General features: G+C 38.0%; 1 long non-coding RNA gene across 1 annotated transcript in view; it reads left to right on the top strand.

The window, feature by feature from the left end:
- LOC309637387 overlaps positions 1-19,095 on the top strand; it is a 50,489-nt gene extending 31,394 nt beyond the window's left edge. The window contains exon 2 of the long non-coding RNA XR_014250510.1: positions 1-19,095. This exon is cut by the window's left edge and continues 27,815 nt beyond it. This is a non-coding gene — a long non-coding RNA (uncharacterized lncRNA).

Genomic DNA, 19,095 nt, shown 5'->3' with positions numbered 1-19,095 from the left:
GGAAGTCCTAGCCACGGCAATCAGAGAAGAAAAAGAAATAAAAGGAATAGAAATTGGAAAACAAGAAGTAAAACTGTCACTGTATGCAGATGACATGATACTATACATAGAGAATCCTAAAGATGCCCCCAGAAAACTACTAGAGCTAATCAATGAATTTGGTAAAGTTGCAGGATACAAAATTAATGCACAGAAATCTCTTGCATTCCTATACACTAATGATGAAAAATCTGAAAGAGAAATTATGGAAACACTCCCATTTACCATTGCAACAAAAAGAATAAAATACCTAGGAATAAACCTACGTAGGGAGACAAAAGACCTGTATACAGCAAACTATAAGACACTGCTGAAAGAAATTAAAAATGATACAAAAACAGATGGAGAGATATACCATGTTCTTGGACTGGAAGAATCAATATTGTGAAAATGACTATACTACCCAAAGCAATCTACAGATTCAATGCAATCCCTATCAAATTACCAATGGCATTTTTTACAGAACTAGAACAAAAAATCTTAAAATTTGTATGGAGACACAAAAGACCCCGAATAGCCAAAGCAGTTTTGAGGGAAAAAAACGGAGCTGGAGGAATCAGACTCCCTGACTTCAGACTATACTACAAAGCTACAGTAATCAAGACAATATGGTACTGGCACAAAAACAGAAATATAGATCAATGGAACAAGATAGAAAGCCCAGAGATAAACCCATGCACCTATGGCCAACTAATCTATGACAAAGGAGGCAAGTATATACAATGGAGGAAAGACAGTCTCTTCAATAAGTGGTGCTGGGAAAACTGGACAACTACATGTAAAAGAATGAAATTAGGACACTTCCTAACACCATACACAAAAATGAAGTCAAAATGGATTAGAGACCTAAATGTAAGACTGGACACTATAGAACTCTTAGAGGAAAACATAGGAAGAACACTCTATGACATAAATCACAGCAAGATCTTTTTTGATCCACCTGTTAGGGTAATAGAAATAAAAACAAAAATAAACAAATGGGACCTAATGATACTTAAAAGCTTTTGCACAGCAAAGGAAACCATAAACAAGACGAAAAGACAACCTTCAGAATGGGAGAAAATATTTGCAAACGAATCAATGGACAAAGGATTAATCTCCAAAATATATAAACAGCTCATGCAGCTCAATAGTAGAAAAACAAACAACCCAATCAAAAAATGGGCAGAAGACCTAAATAGACATTTCTCTAAAGAAGACATACAGATGGCCAAGAAGCACATGAAAAGCTGCTCAACTTTCTCTAATCACTAATTATTAGAGAAATGCAAATCAAAACTACAATGAGGTATCACCTCACACCAGTTAGAATGGGCATCTACAAACAACAAATGCTGGAGAGGGTGTGGAGAAAAGGGAACCCTCTTGCACTGTTGGTGGGAATGTAAATTGATACAGCCACTATGGAGAACAGTATGGAGGTTCCTTAAAAAACGAAAAATAGAACTACCATATGATCCAGCAATCCCACTACTGGGCATATACCCAGAGAAAACCATAATTCAAAAAGATACATGTACCCCAATGTTCATTGCAGCACTATATACAATAGCCAGGTCATGGAAGCAACCAAAATGCCCATCGACAGACGAGTGGATAAAGAAGATTGGCACATATATACAATGGAATATTACTCAGCCATAAAAAGGAACAAAACTGGGTCATTTGTAGAGACGTGTGTGGATGTAGAGACTGTTATACAGAGTGAAGTAAGTCACAAAGAGAAATACAAATATCGTATATTAATGCATATATGTGGAATATAGAAAAATGGCATAGATGAACCTGTTTGCAGGGCAGAAACAGAGACACAGATGTAGAGAACAAACGTATGGACACCAATGGGGGAAAGTGGTGGTGAGGGAGGTGTTGGTGGGATGAATTGGGAGATTGGGGTTGACATATATACACTAATATGTATAAAATGGATAACTAATAAGAACCTGCTGTTTAAAAAATAAATAAAATTCAAAAAAAAAAGTTCCACCATCAAATAAAGAGAAAGAAAATTTTAGATTCTGGTAAGAAACAAACAAACAAACAGAAAAAAACATATAGAAATATGTTTTTTTATTAACGTTGTGATGTGTGCTAAGCACTTTTCAAGGTTCTTTGTAAATAATTTCCTTGGGAAAGTCTGGGTCTAATTGTTGATGTCTTTATAATGAAGAGTTTAAATGAGAAGTCTCTTGAAGACCGTTCCAGCTTTAAGATGATATGATTCAGTGACTTGAGAGTCCAACTCGAAACATTAAGATGAAGCTAAAAACTTACCTCCTTTCTGAAAGCATTCATCTAAATCAGCCGTATCTTTCCCACTTTGCACACACATACCTTTGAGTGTGCTCATGCCACTGTCACGCATCCCAGTCAAAGGATAGTTAGTTTGTCTCTAACTAGACAAAGCTCGCTCTCATATATTTGAATTAAATAGCACTACAGAACAGCAATTTCATGCCTGGACCAGTGATACTGTGTGCTCCTTCTCTTCTTAAAACCATCTGGATCAAACTAATGCCTAGCATCTTCAATTACTTAATGGTACCCCTTACCACATAAGCTTTAAGAGGGTAGAAATTCTGCCTATTTTGTTTATTGTTGAATTGCCAGCACCTACAATTGTGCCTAGAAATAGAATGAGCCCAATAATTATTCGTTCAATGAGTGACTAATTGGTTTATTATTCAAGACCAGAGATGGTAACGCCAACCAAGGTTCTGGGTTTATTTATCAGTTTCTATTTTTGACTTACTACCTGAGTTAATATGGGTTAAAGACTTCAACAAAGATAAGAACCCTATGTTGTAACATGACGCTGACCATTTACAAACCATTTAGAAGAGATACACCCGAAATCTCAAAATGTTCAAATTTAGGTGTAGCACAGATTTCCATGGTGGTGGTAGGTACAGTGATTACGCTAATCTTCCGGCTTGCAGCCTTCATATGCATTAGGTAGGTCTTAAACCCCACAATGCCAGTCCACAATATGGCAATGACAGAGCTGAAAATAATACCTGTTTTTCCTCTCTATGATGTACAGTTTCCTTACTGTGCAAAATCCCATTTAATGATTAGTCCCGTCTAATTTATAAGGTGCTTTATTAGTGAGGATCCATTTAGAAAACTGATAGAACGTCTTATGAAAAGTAATCTGTGAGGCATTTAATCCTTTACATTTCCATAAGTATGTAGTGCCTTTTACTCAAATCAAAGTATGATTTTAAACGTTTCCTACTCAGGGGGCAGGACATGGAAATGTTTTCTAAAGTTAGACAATAACCCTTCTCACTACTACTTCCCAAACGTCCATTCTGATCACCGTGTGCTTTCTCCATTGCCCATGATGCACAGTCTGAAATTTACATCAGGGGTCCCTCTTAGGGTGTAGAAGCTATCACTGGAGAAACACAATTCTCTTCTATAGTCAGGCATCATCACTGCTATTACAACAGTGATACTTAAGGCCAACTAGAGCCTAACGAGGAACTGGGGAAAAACATAATTTAAGAAGGGAAAGATTTCTTGAAGGAGGGAAAAGAAGATGTGCCCGGAAAGTCCAGGATTGAAAGGATTTTCTGTGATGGGTTGCAGATAGGGGTGGAGAGTCAGTTCTGAGCAGCTCTAACAGGATGACAAGACCTCAGGGATCTGAGTGGATAAAAGCAGAAAAGGCTCCAGGCTTACTTTTATTAAACTCTAACTTGGGCAAGTCACATGCTCCTCTGGATTAAATTCCTAGCATGGTCTATGTACTCTTAAGCACACGGAAAGTCTGAAGATGTTTTTCACTCTTTCTCATTGAGATAGCAGCTTATAAATTCTGTTATCCAAAGAGAGAAATGAGGCACAAAATATACAGTAGACTTGTTGAAGGCCCCTCATTAATTGAACTGATCTTAGACCCTTAGACACTAAATACCATCTTATGCTTATGCAACTACTTGCTTGATTTCATTCAGAACACTGAAGCCTGCCTTGGCCAAGACCGAGCGCAAAGCCTGCTGTTTAATAATCTGTGCGAGGGCTCTGCCACCTTCCAGACCCCACCTGTTTAATTTCTGTTTCTCGTTCCCTCCTCCTCATTTCAGCCAGTACATCCAACACTGAAGAGAGAAAAATGAACTCGTAATGAAGCCCATGAACCCCAGCGAGCACCAGCTGTCTCTAGAGAGTACCTGAGAGAAAACTATGCAAGCTTTAAATTGTTCCTCAGAATTTAATTATTGAAAAGCACTTGAAAATCTTGGTTTTGGGGATGCTATCTACTCATCAATGCATTTTTATGACTTCCCACAAAAGCTATTCTCAGGAACTGAGTAAAGATGTTAAGATGAGCCTACACAGTGGATTTCTGTGGTGTTCTGTTCAACAGGCATTTATTGAGTATTCAGTAGGTCCAGGAACTGGGAATGGGACATACATAGATCAATTTTTTTCATCAAATTGTTTCAAACAGCAACAAACTAATTATGACACAATGAGGTACGTGCTCCGTTGGCCATTTAACAGAGCATGCTATTAAGAAAAAAGAAAAGAAAAGAGAAGAAAACCCTGGTGTTAGCATTTCTTATCCCCACCTCTACCTACAAGAAAGCAATCAATGTTGAGGGTTCTAAAGGCCAATTGCGGGAGATTATGCTGAATTTGGATTGACCAGGGTAGAGCGATGAAATGGAGCAATATTTTTGAGTAGGAAAAGTAGAAATGGCCGGACATGAAATTTGAGCTTCTTACAAGCATTGGACACTGAGGAAGGAAGTGCAGACAGGTGTGCTTCTGGCATCTAATGCCTTAGATGACAGGATGACAGAAGGATAGCTGTGATGTGGCATCTGTGGTCAGCGTTGTGGACCAATGAGAGGTGCCCAAGGGACAGATGGTGGAGACCACACGAGACCAGGAGCACAGCTCTTCCTGCCAACACATAAGTTTCAGTTTCTTGTATGTCTCACGGATGGAGGGGGAAGGTTCCATGATTACTAAGATTAAACAATCTGTCCTTCAGATGGAAAGGGGGCTCTGAACAGGTTAAGTATGATTTGAAGAGATAAAAGAGAGACACTTCTTACACTTGGGGTTTGGATAAATAAAACCTCTTCCTGTCACTCCTCCTTGTTCATCTTTAAAATCCTTGCAGTGTCAGGTGTGTTTACATTCCCCTTCTAACGAGTCTCATCTAGCTTTTGGTGGAATTTGTCCACTGAACCAGTCAGGGCTCCCTAATTGCCAGCAACAGATTCAACGCTAATGCATTTCAGCAAAATAAACCCACCTAGAAGGATATCAGAGGTTCACCGAATTGATGAAAGGCTAGAGAAGCAAGGCAGTTGCAGAAATATGGTCCCAGTTGTTCAGCACACATCCATGCGGACAAAGTGGACACTGGACATTTCAGTCTTTTTGTTCCTCTAAGTTTCAAATCCCAGAGAAGAAACCCCCAACTGGCCTAACTTGGGTCAAATGATCACCCTTTTGCTAGCACAAGGCCCCTAACACTCCTGACTTCCAGACTGATTCTAATGCATAAGATGTATTTCTTCAAATTGAAGTCAGGGTGTTGTTTGGAAAGAGAAATTGATGGTGGCTGAGTTAAAGAGAAGAATTATGCAGCGCATCCTCATGGCTTTGCTTCACTGCCAGCTACCGGTCTTCCTTCATTGTCCACCCACGCCCAGGCCCGCTGTCCACCATCACCTGCCCAGTTGACTGCTCTTCCTATTCTTCAGACGTGGCATAATCTCAGAGGTACAAACTCTTCTCATCATGCTTGACCATCTATATCATACAATGCAGGCAAAAGATATAACATTGTGTAGCTTGAACGCTGAAATAATGTACTAAATATTAATGCTATCTCAAGTCAATTAACTTGAATGTCATCTTTTCTTGGCACCCTCTAGGTTCTGAATTGTGCGAGAAAGCTCTGTGCAGGTTCTGGTTGAGGCAGTCCACTGGACCAGGGAAATCTTCACTCTCTAAGGGCCCCATGCTTTTCTCCAACTTTCAGATCCCATCTCACTAGATACCTGCCATGTGGGTCTCTCCTTGGGGCAAGAGAACTTGTGTCTGCATCGAGTAAAAAGGTATACTGTCCCTGGGGTCTGTGAGGCTTGCCAAAGCCAGAATATTCAGGATCCAGAGTTTAGAAAAAAGTTGAATGACTAGGTCAGGCACTGGAAAGACTGGCAAATAGTTCGAGCCGATGACCACACATTTAGCTACTTTCATCATCAATCTCCCTTCAGGGTTAGCACAAGGTACTGCTTTTGGTTCTTTCCCTTCAGCTACACTGCCCTGTGTAGAACAAGAGATGTCCCTTCTCCAATAACCCAGCCCTACCACATTCCTAACCTGAATGAAGTACTTCTACTAGGATGCCCTCGTATCCTCTTTAGTCTCTGCTTCAAACGGAGGGGACTCAAGAGCTCCAGACCGGTCTGTAAACCCATGATAGATTAGAGATCTCCACCACTTCCAACTAAATGGACATTACGCGAAAGTTAGGTGGGTCCAGAGCCCACCGCTACTAACTAATTTTAGTCAGACTGTGTTAGTAGTAGGATGAGATAAGCAAGCAATGAGCAGGAAACACCTGAGACCACTGGAGACATTTTTAATAAATTCAAGTTGATCAAACTCCCCTCTGTATTTCTGCTTTTCTTAAAAAGAAATTTTTGCAAAACACTTTACTACGTGTAGCTTCCTTTCAGCCAGACCTCTAATTCATTTTTGAAAAATTTCAATTGCATTTTTTGCTCCCAAGGCACCAACAAAGCTGCTTTTGTAAGATCATCAACAACTTCCATGTTCAAAATCCAATAGATTCTTCTCCATTCTCTTAGCTGCAATTCACAGAGATGAATCCTCCACTTTTTCAAAGTGGTCAACCTATCACTTCAGCCCCTCTTTTTCTTTCACCTTAATAGGTTCCCTCTTCTTTCCCACTCTGTATTCTGGCCCCGTGGGTTTGATGCTAGGTCCTTGTAGCTTTAGTGATTTCATCCATTTCTGGTGCTTTAAAAGGTCACTCATGTGTGGACCACAACAAAAAGGCTATTTCTGCCTCAAACCTGTCCTCTGCACGCCAGAGTTATTTGTCAAACAGATAGGTGACTTCTCCATTTGGAAGTCAGAGCTGGATCTCAAATAACCTGGTACAAAATGGAAACCTGAATTTTCCTCCTTCCTTCTCCATGCTTATTTTCTAGTCTTTCCCACCCAATTAAATGGCATCAATCAACTCAGTTGCTGAAGTCAGAAACAGCATCATTCTTGATTCTTCCTTTTTCCAAACCTCCAATCTACTGCATCAGTAAATCCTATCAATTTTACTTGCGAAACTATCTCAAACATATCAATTTCTCTTCACTTCTGCTTCCATTATCTTAGTCCAAGACATACTCTTCTCTTGCTTGGTCATTAAGCGTGAAGAGGACTATTTTTTTTCTTACCTGCAAGTCACTTTCCTACTAGCTAGTTTTAGGCAAAACTCGGAAGTTGTCTCCAGCCCTACTCAAATTCTGGTCCCTCCCTTGCCTTTACTACTTTCTTCCCATCAGAACCTTGAACTCACTCAGATTCCTGGAAGCCTCTGGCTTCCTCACTGCTCCGCAATGACCATAATTTCTCACTGTGGTGACCCCCAAAGCTGGGCCTTGCTCCCTACCCTGACTTCCTCTCGCCTCCTTCCTCCATCCATACTTGGACTCTCGCAATGTTGAGTCCAATCCTAAGTTGAGAAGGACTACCCCATTCTTCAAAAAAAACCAAAAAACCAAACAACCCTTCATTTTTATATATAGGCAGCCCAAGACTCACAAAGACAAAGGCATTACCAAAAAAATATATGGCTTGGAGAGAAAGCTACTTTTTACTTTTATCAGCCTTTGGATAATTCTGCCAAGGGAATAAAGTGGATGGAAAATAAGCTTAACCATCTTTGTACGTAAGATAACGCATGGGAACTGTGTCACGGATGCATTTATAGAGGATGAGAGATTCAAAATTTGCTAGGTAGAATGGAAATCCATCTTTGGGATCATCTGGTTCAAAGGTCATGATTTATAAATGAAACAATTTAACCTTAGGGACTACAGGACTCAGAGTCCCACAGTGAATAAATGGTACGGCAGGAATGGACTCCCGGGGTTACTGTTCTTTCCAAAATGTCTTGCTGTCTCTACTGCAATTAATGTTATGAGATCACTTTGCAGGACAATAGGTAAAGGAAATACATTTTTTTCAATCTTTTTTAACACCTTTATTGGAATATAATTGCTTTACAATGTTGTGTTAGTTTCTGCTTTATAACAAAGTGAATCAGCTATACGTATACATATATCCCCATATGTCCTCCCCCTCTTGCGTCTCCCTCCCACCCTCCCTATCCCACCCCTCTAGGTGGACACAAAGCACTGAGCTGATTTCCCTGTGCTATGCGGCTGCTTCCCACTAGCTATCTATTTTACATTTGGTAGTGTATATATGTCCATGCCACTCTCTCACTTCGTCCCAGCTTACCCTTCCCCCTCCCCGCATCCTCAAGTCCATTCTCTACGTCTGCGTCTTTATTCCTGTCCTGCCCCTAGGTTCTTCAGAGCCATTTTTTTTAGATTCCATATATATGTGTTAGCATACGGTATTTGTTTTTCTCTTTCTGACTTCACTCTGTATGACAGTCTCTAGGTCCATCAACCTCACTACAAATAACTCAATTTCGTTTCTTTTTATGGCGAGTAATATTCCATTGTATATATGTGACACATCTTCTTTATCCATTCATCTCTCAATGGACACTTAGGTTGCTTCCATGCCCTGGCTATTGTAAATAGAGCTGCAATGAACATTGTGGTACATGACTCTTTTTGAATTATGGTTTTCTCAGGGTATATGCCCAGTAATGGGATTGCTGGGTTGTATGGTAGTTCTATTTTCAGTTTTTTAAGGCACCTCCATACTGCTCTCCATAGTGGCTGTATCAATTTACATTCCCACCAACAGTGCAAGAGGGTTCCCTTTTCTCCACACCCTCTCCAGCATTTACTGTTTAGAATTTTTGATGATAGCCATTCAGACTGGTGTGAGGTGATACCTCATTGTAGTTTTGATTTGCATTTCTCTAATGATTAGTGATGTTAAGCATCCTTTCATGTGTTTGTTGGCAATCTGTATATCTTCTTTGGAGAAATGTCTATTTAGGTCTTCTGCCCATTTTTGGATTGGGTTGTTTTTTGTTTTTTTTTTGACATTGAGCTGTATGAGCTGCTTGTATATTTTGGAGATTAATACTTTGTCAGTTGCTTCATTTGCAAATACTTTCTCCCATTCTGAGGGTTGTCTTTTCATCTTGTTTACGGTTTCCTTTGCTGTGCAAAAGCTTTTAAGTTTCATTAGGTCCCATTTGTTTATTTTTGTTTTTATTTCCATTTCTCTAGGATGTGGGTCAAAAAGGATCTTGCTGTGATTTATGTCATAGAGTGTTCTGCCTATGTTTTCCTCTAAGAGTTTTATAGTGTCTGGCCTTACATTTAGGTCTTTAATCCATTTTGAGTTTATTTTTGTGTATGGTGTTAGGGAGTGTTCTAATTTCATTCTTTTACATGTAGCTGTCCAGTTTTCCCAGCACCACTTATTGAAGAGGCTGTCTTTTCTCCATTGTATATTCTTGCCTCCTTTATCAAAGATAAGGTGACCATATGTGCATGGGTTAGGAAATAAATATTTAATAAAAATAATACTGATTGCTTTCTTCAACATTCAAGGCATGGTTCTAGGCACTTTATGTATGTTAACTTTTTAATTCTTGCAAAAACAGAGATATCTAAGTTAAAATTACTCTCTAGATTTTAGAGATAAGGAAACTGAGGCCTTAGAGAGTTCTGTATCTTGCCCAGTGGCAACATCTGGTGTTGACGCTGTTGACTAAACTAGGATTACGAGTGGGTTGCTTGTTTTGTTTTGTTTTTTTTCTTTTTGTTATTGAGCTGCATGAGCTGTTTGTATATGTTGGAAATTAACACTACCTCACACCATACATAAAAATAAACTCAAAATGGCTTAAAGACTTAAATAAAGGGTCTTTATTTAACAAAGTGTGTGAACCAGTTTTTCCCTGCATTATTTCAACCCGTCCACGCAACCCGGATGTCATCTGGAGACACACTGTCATTGGTGACAAATTCATTGCACCTGTGATAGGAAATTCATAAGTTTTCTGAAGTTTCTTCTGGAATCTTACATGTTGGTTACTATTTAATCCCCCAGAAGAGACATCTTCCCAGCATTCATTCACCAGAGTCCCAAGAGTAGAAGCTTTTTTCTGGAGCAGTCCTTTACTGAGATTTGTGGATAATGGGAATTAGGGTGTCACATGGCAATAGAAGCAGCAAATAGATTACAAACTGGTTATTATTAGGCCACTTTTTAAAGAAGGCCCTGAGCTACTCTCCCTGGCTGAGAGCCCTCAGGGGCCCCACCCTACTCATCCTAGTGGGCTTCTCTCCAGTCCTGGAAACTTGGAAATTCTTATTTATTTTGCAGGGCAATTTAATCCTCTTTATTTCACAAACTTTCTTTCTTACCATTCCTTGAGGAGGATACTGCCACAGCCAAATGTCCCATCATTTTGTTTTGCTAAACAAAAGGTTACCTGCTCCAGAGACAAATGATACCCCCTTAACGTGGTAGAAGCTGCTGATATCAGTTGTAATTTTAAATAACATTCTCTCTCTCTCTCTATCTCTCTCTCTCTCCCTCTCCTCCTCTCTCTTCCTTCTGCTATTCTTATCATAAACTTACAAGGTAGAAATGATTAGCCACATTTTAGCAGAGAGGAGATGGAAGTTTAGAGAGATTAAGTGACTTGTCCTGCATCAATCCCTCAGAAAACAGAGGAGCGTGGGTTCCATGTCAGGACTGAATGATTTATTTTTATTTTTGCAACAAAATTTTCCAAATCCTGTGCTTTGAAAACTAGCTTTCCTCTCTGCTTACTCTCCATCAGCAGTTCTAGATCAAAATTTCTGCATGAACTGTCATATACCTGTACCTGTTCTCACACCTTCTCAACATCCTACTCATCTTTCATGTAAATGTGTATCTAATTTTTCCAAAATTAATATTGTGGTAAAATAATTTGACAGTAAATTTGTAAACGTAAAATTATGAGATTTAGTTCTTGCTTCTAGAATCACCGATTCTCTAAAATATCTATCTTTTTGAAGGTAGCAGTTAAAAATCTTTATAATTTTTATTTTAGCAATATCCCAACTGCTCGATTCAGCTATATCATTCTTATAATTTGTATATGATAGGCAATCAACAAATGAATACATTATTGTTGCACAAATAAAAATAAAAAATAAATCATTCAAAAGTGGTTCATCCCCACCCACAGCCAAACCCACTCTGTTTCCAGAATTATTTCTCTTCTCTGTTTGCTGTGCTGCCTTCTATGATTCTCCTGAGAGCTTTCTAAATAAGCATTTACACACAGTCACACAGCTTATATTGTGTGGTTTAAAAGTACTGATTTTGTTATTTTTACATAACTAAGATCACACATTAGGAATGTTTTGCTTTTTTTTTAAACCAACAATATGTCTCAGAGACCTTTCGATATAATTTTAAGCAGAACTTTCTTTCCGCCATCATCTTTCTCCAAACTTGAGGCAAGAGGCCCCCTAAATATCACTCCTCCTCACTGCCAACATGATCTTTAGGCACATAAATTTGATGATCACTTCCTTGATCAAAATCCTCCAATGGTTTCCCAATGCAATTAAAATAAAATCCAAACTTCTTTCCACGGCTTCTGAGCCCCTCCAGGATCTGTAATTTTCTTCCCCTGAATTTATCTCCTGATATCCTTTTCCTCTAGCCTTGCTTTTGTTCAAAAATTCCATTTACCATGCTCTTTGTTCTGACTGGGATCTTCTTCCCCATACTTACTTTGCTCTCTGCTCAAAGGTTCATGCCTCCAAAAGCCCTTCTGTGGATGACATCTCTCTCTCCATCTCTTGTTCTCAAAGTATTCCCAGTAACTACAGATGTGCTGCTTACTATTTTGTTTGTCTGTTATTGTCTGTCTCCCTCATTCAAATGTCACCTCTAAAAGGACATGAGTATTATTTATTTTGTTCACTCTCATATCCCCAGAAGCTAGGACTGTGTCTGTGCATTCACAAATAAACAATTTAATGAATGATTCAGCCTCAGTCTTTATAACTGCTGCATAGTATTCCACTGAACGTCTTTACCTTACTTTATGAATTATCTCCCCTTTTAGCATGTTTGTTTATCATGCTGTTACAAGCAAGGCTGCAGTGAACATCAAGAGAAAGGTTACATTTGGAGGGAGGGAAGGACCTTCTGTATTAGCCTGCAAAAGTTCTGTTGTTTGATCTGAGTGCTGTTTGGTAGAAGATTGTTGGCTTTATAATAACTCAGCCAGCTAGTTGTTTGTTTTGTCTGGTTTTCTGTATCTGAATTTTATTTTACAATCAAAAGGCAGGAGAGACAGAGATAGAGAGAGACAGACGGACAGCGAGCTAGTTTCTGAGTCAGATGGTTTGCTCCAGCCAAAACCTCTGATCCGTGGGGCAAGGAGGAGGAGGAAGCCTAGGGTACACTGGTGCCCACTTTCTCTCTCCACTGGAGTGAGGTTGCTGCCATCATCTGCTTATATCTCTCTTTAAAGGGGTCATTTTACAAGCGAGCATCCATTTAGGATTCTCTCTGCTTGATGAATGAACCTAAAAATTCTAGGTCTGGTTGCTCATTATGGCTGAAAAAGAGCAGTAAATGAGATAAAGGAGGTTTGAGTCAGAGAGAATCAGTGCACCTGAATATCGTATCTCTATAAAAACAAGCTCCACAGCCACTGCAGCATATTTCCTGTTGTATCTGCCCTGATCTCATCTCCAATAATTTAGACAAAGTATTCATCAGTCACTGATGTAATTCTACCTATGTTTATTTATTATTCCAACCCATTCCACTTAATCTGCTGATGAATCCTCCCTTTCTCCTTGGTTCCTATGATCCGTGGGTCTTGGGATTTATACTACTTTCAAACCCTCCATCAAAACTCTCAGTTTAACAATCCAGGCGAAAGAACAATTTCTTTAACAAAGAAGGAAATATATTGTTGAACTCTGAGCACACCTCCATTGAACACTTTCCATTTGAATATTTAGGCATATTATTTTACACCTAAAATTGAACAGTATGATGGGACTTGTTCCATGAGGGTAAATCTCATTACCTTTTTAATCAAACCAATCAGGAGAAAGGACCCAATTATTCTAAACTGAGGAAATAAAATACCTCTGGCTTGGAGGGAATTGCTTAACTACAGAAAGAGAAAAAATTTATTGATATTGTTACCATATTCAGTTAAATTCTTAGCAGAGTTTTTGGTACTTAGGTCAGAATCATAATACAATAATACCAAAAAATTAGCCACATTGCTTTAGGTAAGTGACTTTTTCCTCACTAGAAATGAGTCAGTTGACCTCTAAGAGTCCAACTATGTCTAAAATTTTTGCACAAATATCCACTTTTTGGAGCTATTTAAGACATAGCTTTAAAGGTGTACATGTTTCTAATTTGAGAAAGTTTGAGGAAAGAATCCCTTGACATAGACTTATTTTTCAATTTATTTTTGTTAGACTATTTCTAACTCAGTGAAAGGACACTAACCCAGACCCAGACTCATGCCCTAGTTCCGAAGTAAAGATTTAGTCTCTTATTACTTTAAAGGAAGAAAGCTGTTGGAACCAAGGACTTCTTCCCAGTGTTTTTAAGTGGATAGAAAATGTAATTGCACCTCTTGATGTTACTGTTATTTATTGATTTATATCCCATTCTTCACAAGATTAAAAAAAACTGCAGAATTTCAAGCAACTCTTTTCCCCTCCTAAGACTTGCTTATTATTTTTCCAGAGGTAGCTGGTTCCAAAGGTTAAGTATGTATAGCTCTGTGTTCTTTTTGATGTGAGAATCAATCCACTATCATCCACTGAACTGGGCTTAGGGCATACACTCCAGAGTGAAGTACTTCCTCAAGTTTTCATTTATGTGATGGGTATTCTGCTGAGGATTTAAATTAAGACAGGACTTCACTGCTAGTGTAAGTGACTCTTGTAATAGAAAATAATTTTCCTCTTGAAGCAAATCCACTATGGATGTCATTATAGACCTGTTATCTTTTCTTAGACTGTGGGCTCCTCAAGGGCAAGGCCTATGGTTTATCCATATGTGTCCTCAAAGAGTTTTGTGCCTGACATACAGTATGGGCATCATAAGTGATTATGAACTGATGGCTCATAAGTTCTTTCCTGACATGGCACCATGTTGATGTGCAAAAAGCAAATGGCCTGGTGAAGCTATACATTTAATTCTTTCATTCACTCATTCAACACATATTTACATTTTTGATATGTATTGGATACTACACAAAATTATATACACACAAACACACACACACACACACAGAAATAAGATATAATCTGGTATTAAGGACAAAGATGTAAATAGATCATTACAATAAGGTAACTTAAGATGGAAAATACATGAAAGAGGAGCCAACATGTGATAAAAATTTTGACGGGCTATTACCAGAAGGAATATTTTTAACAGCTGTAGTGATTTTCTGTCAAAAATGTGTGTCAAATGTTGTCAAATGTCCTTTTTAAAAAACTAATGAGAAGATTCCTTTTAAAAAAATTAATACAATGAGTTATATTAGGTTTTCTCATGTCAAACAACTTTTGACTTCTTTCAAAATACTACTTATTAACAGTATGCAGTTAAACCTTATTTATATGAATATTCTAGTTGAGACTGATCTTCACATTTCCTGTTAGGCTATTTTTCTAATCTAATTTAATTTTAGGGTTATGCTAGCTGTATAATATTAATGGGAAAGCGGGCAATTTTCTATGTTCTAGAACTTAATGTTGCCTTTGGAATCATCATTCTCTGAAGGTGTTACACACTTCATCCATAAAACTATCTGGGCTGAGGACTTTATTTGCAACTAATCATCATTGCAAATTTACCTTTGCAAATAAAGTATGTGTATTTTAATGAAATAACATTTTAGAGACACGCACAGCATGAATCCAACATCTCCTGTTGTTTCCAGTAGATTCTATTTGTGTATCCCAGCCGTGTGTACTTCTTGAGTAAATAAATAGAATCAATTGGAACTCTTACCACTAAGGACCAGCAAAGAAAGATGACTTTTATATTTCTTAAGATTCATAATTTCAGCAATAATCTTTATTTTCTAAAAATTCAAATGTGTTTCCTGTAACGCATTACCTATTTCAGAAGGGACATTTTAAACCAATGGTTTTTTTTTTCCCACTCATTTATAAAAAATTACCCAGGAAACAGATGTCCATATGAAATTTATCTCTGCAAATAAAGTATGTGTATTTTAATGAAATAACATTATAGAGACATGCACAGCATGAATCTGACATCTCAGATATATAATCTCCTAAACACAAGGCATTTCATCTTGATTTTCAAATGTATTAGCATGGCATGGTGTATAGTGTGTTCTTACATTTCATCTTTCATATGTCTATGACTATATTCTCAATAGTATTTCAAAATTTTTGTAATTGTAGACTATTTTTATACTTGGTGGATTCTTTTCATTCAACACTTTCAATATTTCACTCCACTCTCTTGTTGCTTGTGTGTGTTCTGAGGAGAAGGGTAGGTATTTTTTACTAAGATGAAAATAGAATAAATCACGGTACATTCATATAACCTGTTGCAGTTAAAAAAAAAAAGAAAGAAATGTAGACCTGTATATACTGGCATATAAATATTAAAATTTAAATTAAAGATATTTAGAGTTAAACAAAGGAAGACATTTCCAGAAGACTATACTTATATATGTTGCTACATGATCAGACTTTAAATATATTAATATGTATATTACATATATGTTTATATATGTATATGCATATGTATATGCATACACATACATGTATTTTAAATATCTTAAGGTGTATCAGTCAACTTGTTAACAGTGGTTAATTCTAAATAATTGTCTACAGAAGATGATGAGTTGGAAAGATACATTTTCACTTCATACTTCATGTCCTACTTATTGCATTTTATTTGTTTGTTTAAAGACCATGCATTATTTTGATGATGATCATGTAAAGCAGTGTCCATTTTGAAAACATAAATAGAGTCGTAAAGTTGGAATTCCTAAACTGATAACTCATTTCCAAACCTATGTCTGCCACAGAAGAACAGAACTCAAAAACCACCTCAGGAGGATAACTCTAGGGGTAATAGCAAGTAGATCATAGAGAGCTGGATTCTAGAGTAAAACATAGAACTCTCAGAAAAATAAAAACCTACAGTTGATCTTGCTAGGCACAGAGAACAAGGTGACCATGGGCAGAGGGCTATAACCCAGAAAGTCACCTCAGTAGAATGGTCTCCTCAGGAGAGAGCGCTATGAGCTGACCACAGAGTAGAAGGCAATGATGCAGATTCCATGATAGGACCCATGGAAGCATACGCAAAAATATGCTTCCTAAAGGCTGAAAAGTGACATCGTGCATGATCTTTAGGGGATACAGATAAACTATAGGATTCTGTGGGATTGATTACATGTATCCAGAACTTAACCATTATTAACTAACAGTATTCTCTAATTTTTAAAAAATTAATCAAAATTTTTAAAAATACCAAATAACATTAAATGAAAGAAAACTCATAGTATACCTTGCTTAGATTTTTTCCTCCCCTTCTCCACTCCCCCCAACCTCACCCCACCTAGGATTATGGTGAAGAGATGCCCAAAATAACTGGAATTTTTGGTGCCACAGCTGTCCCCCATACAAGGAATAAATAGATACAGACACTGTTAGATTTCTTTTTTACCCTAACGCCTTTCTTGACTTGTGTGTAGTTTCTTACCCCAATATATTTTCCAGTTGAGTGAATTCTTCAAATAATTATTGTATTGTAGAAATGGACAGGTGTGGTGTTTATTTGTGCTGCAAATAAGTATTTTCTTTCAACTAGGAAAAGGAGTGGGAACCCATTTACTTGTTGAAAAGCAATTCAATTTCATTGTTGACTGTCAAACAAGCCAGGGATGAAATTGATCAATTTCAGAAAAGTAATGAAAAGAACTGTCTAGGGATTCCAAAGGGTCTATTTTGGGAGAAAAATCAGTATGTAGATATACTTCAAGCTAACAAAATTATGGCCAAACTGAGTAACTACAATTTTTTATATTGACATCATTATCAGAAAAATATTTATTGGGTTTCATACTATGTACAGTATAGATCTGAGACAACATTCTTTATGGTCCCTCATATGCCAAGGTCCTCATGTAATGCTTTGGGCTTTGAGTTATTTCAGCTGACTCCGGTAGCACTGGTGAGATTTCTGTTGGGTAAAAGTAAACTGTGAATCTATGTGTGTGTATGTTTGTATTGTGAGGCAGGAAAGAGCTACTGGAAAGAGGTATAGGAGCAGTTGACAACAACTGGGTAGAGAAAACAGGTGAAGGATTTACTTGGGTAGAAATTATGATGCCATCTTCAGACATATGACAAAACCAAACTAGCCGGTGAATATGTTACCTATTGGATCACAGTAGGAGATACATTTTCCCAAGTGATAGTCTGACATCATAAAAAAGTTTAAAATGTAGTTGGAGGGATTAATTTTATCTTTGAAATATGTATGTTGTTGACTGTTTTTAAAGCTAGAGATTAAGACTATGATAATAGTATATTAGAGAGATTTATCTAGTGCTAAGAACAGGATAGATTGGAGTAGCAGTCAGTGAAAGACAAAAAAACAATTACCAGGAGCTTGACATAATGTTTGTGTGAGAAGAAAAGACTGTACTTAAGGGCTGGAAAGGATAAAACTAAAGAAGGGAAAGTTTGAAGGAATTGTGAATGCGATTTGCTACAATATGGAGGAAGTAAAGACAATGTGACTCTTAGATTTCCTTTGATACCTAGACACTGTGTTCCTAGGACTCAGAAAATCTGGTTTCTCTCTCCAGCAGTGAGATCCACTAGCTGTGTGTTAGAAAGCCAGTTATTTAAACTCTTAGAACCTTGGAACCTTGAACTGATAAAAAGAAGGCCAATGGACTATAGCCAGAGTGTGTCATTTCTAGTACAATCGACCTCACACTGTAGTCCCGTGACTGAACCAGACATCGTTCATCAATCATGGAGCTTCCCGACTGGGTACAAATCAGGCCTCATTATCCTTACCAACTAGGTTCTCAACAACCAGTACCAACTGAAGGAATTTTGCAGTCAAAACAAAATCAGTTTCCAATGTAGAATGCAGGTGTTTTCCAATGTCTCTTCTTGTTCTAGAGTGTTTAATCCTCCAATTCTACTGTTTGCAATGTTTGCAAACAGAGGAACGGAAGATCCTTTGACGGAAATAGGAAAGGTGGAAAAGGGAGTGGGGCAGGGGAGGCCGGAGGAGGGGTGTGTGGAGCAGGCTTATATCAGTGGGTGTTTGTGTTAGAAGTTCAAACTTGACTGCCCTTGGTTACCACAGCTACAGTCTTTCAATCAGGAATAAGAATGCTCAACAGAATGAGTGGTACTGGATAAAGAGCAGAGAAACTCAGGTCAGTGCACTGAAAAACCAACAGGAAACTGATGTTGAGATAAGCAGGTACCAAAATGAAGGTCCTTTTCTCTTGTCGGGGAGAGGAGGTGAATATTATCTTTCCTGCTTAAAAGAGCAGTTGAGGAATCAGGCAGCTGGTTGTGAAGGGCAAGGGTTACATGAGACCAAGTGGCAAAAGTAAGAGCAGCTAGATCCAGAATCCTGGACTCTTGTCAACAACAATTCACAGAGATAAAGGATGTCCCTTCACCACTGAACGTCTGGTTGTGATACTTCCGGTCTAAGTTAGTTTCTTATGCATACTTGAATACCTGGGCACAGAAACCACAGTTGGCACCCCTCCCAGGTGTATTCACTCCCTACCTGTTGCAAGGTCTTTGGCTGATGAACACACAC

This window comes from Balaenoptera physalus (assembly GCF_965194825.1).
Source record: "Balaenoptera physalus genome assembly, chromosome: 11".
Lineage (NCBI taxonomy): Eukaryota > Metazoa > Chordata > Mammalia > Artiodactyla > Balaenopteridae > Balaenoptera > Balaenoptera physalus.
The sequence above is the reverse complement of the archived record's forward strand: the minus strand, read 5'-3'. Positions and strand labels throughout refer to the sequence as shown.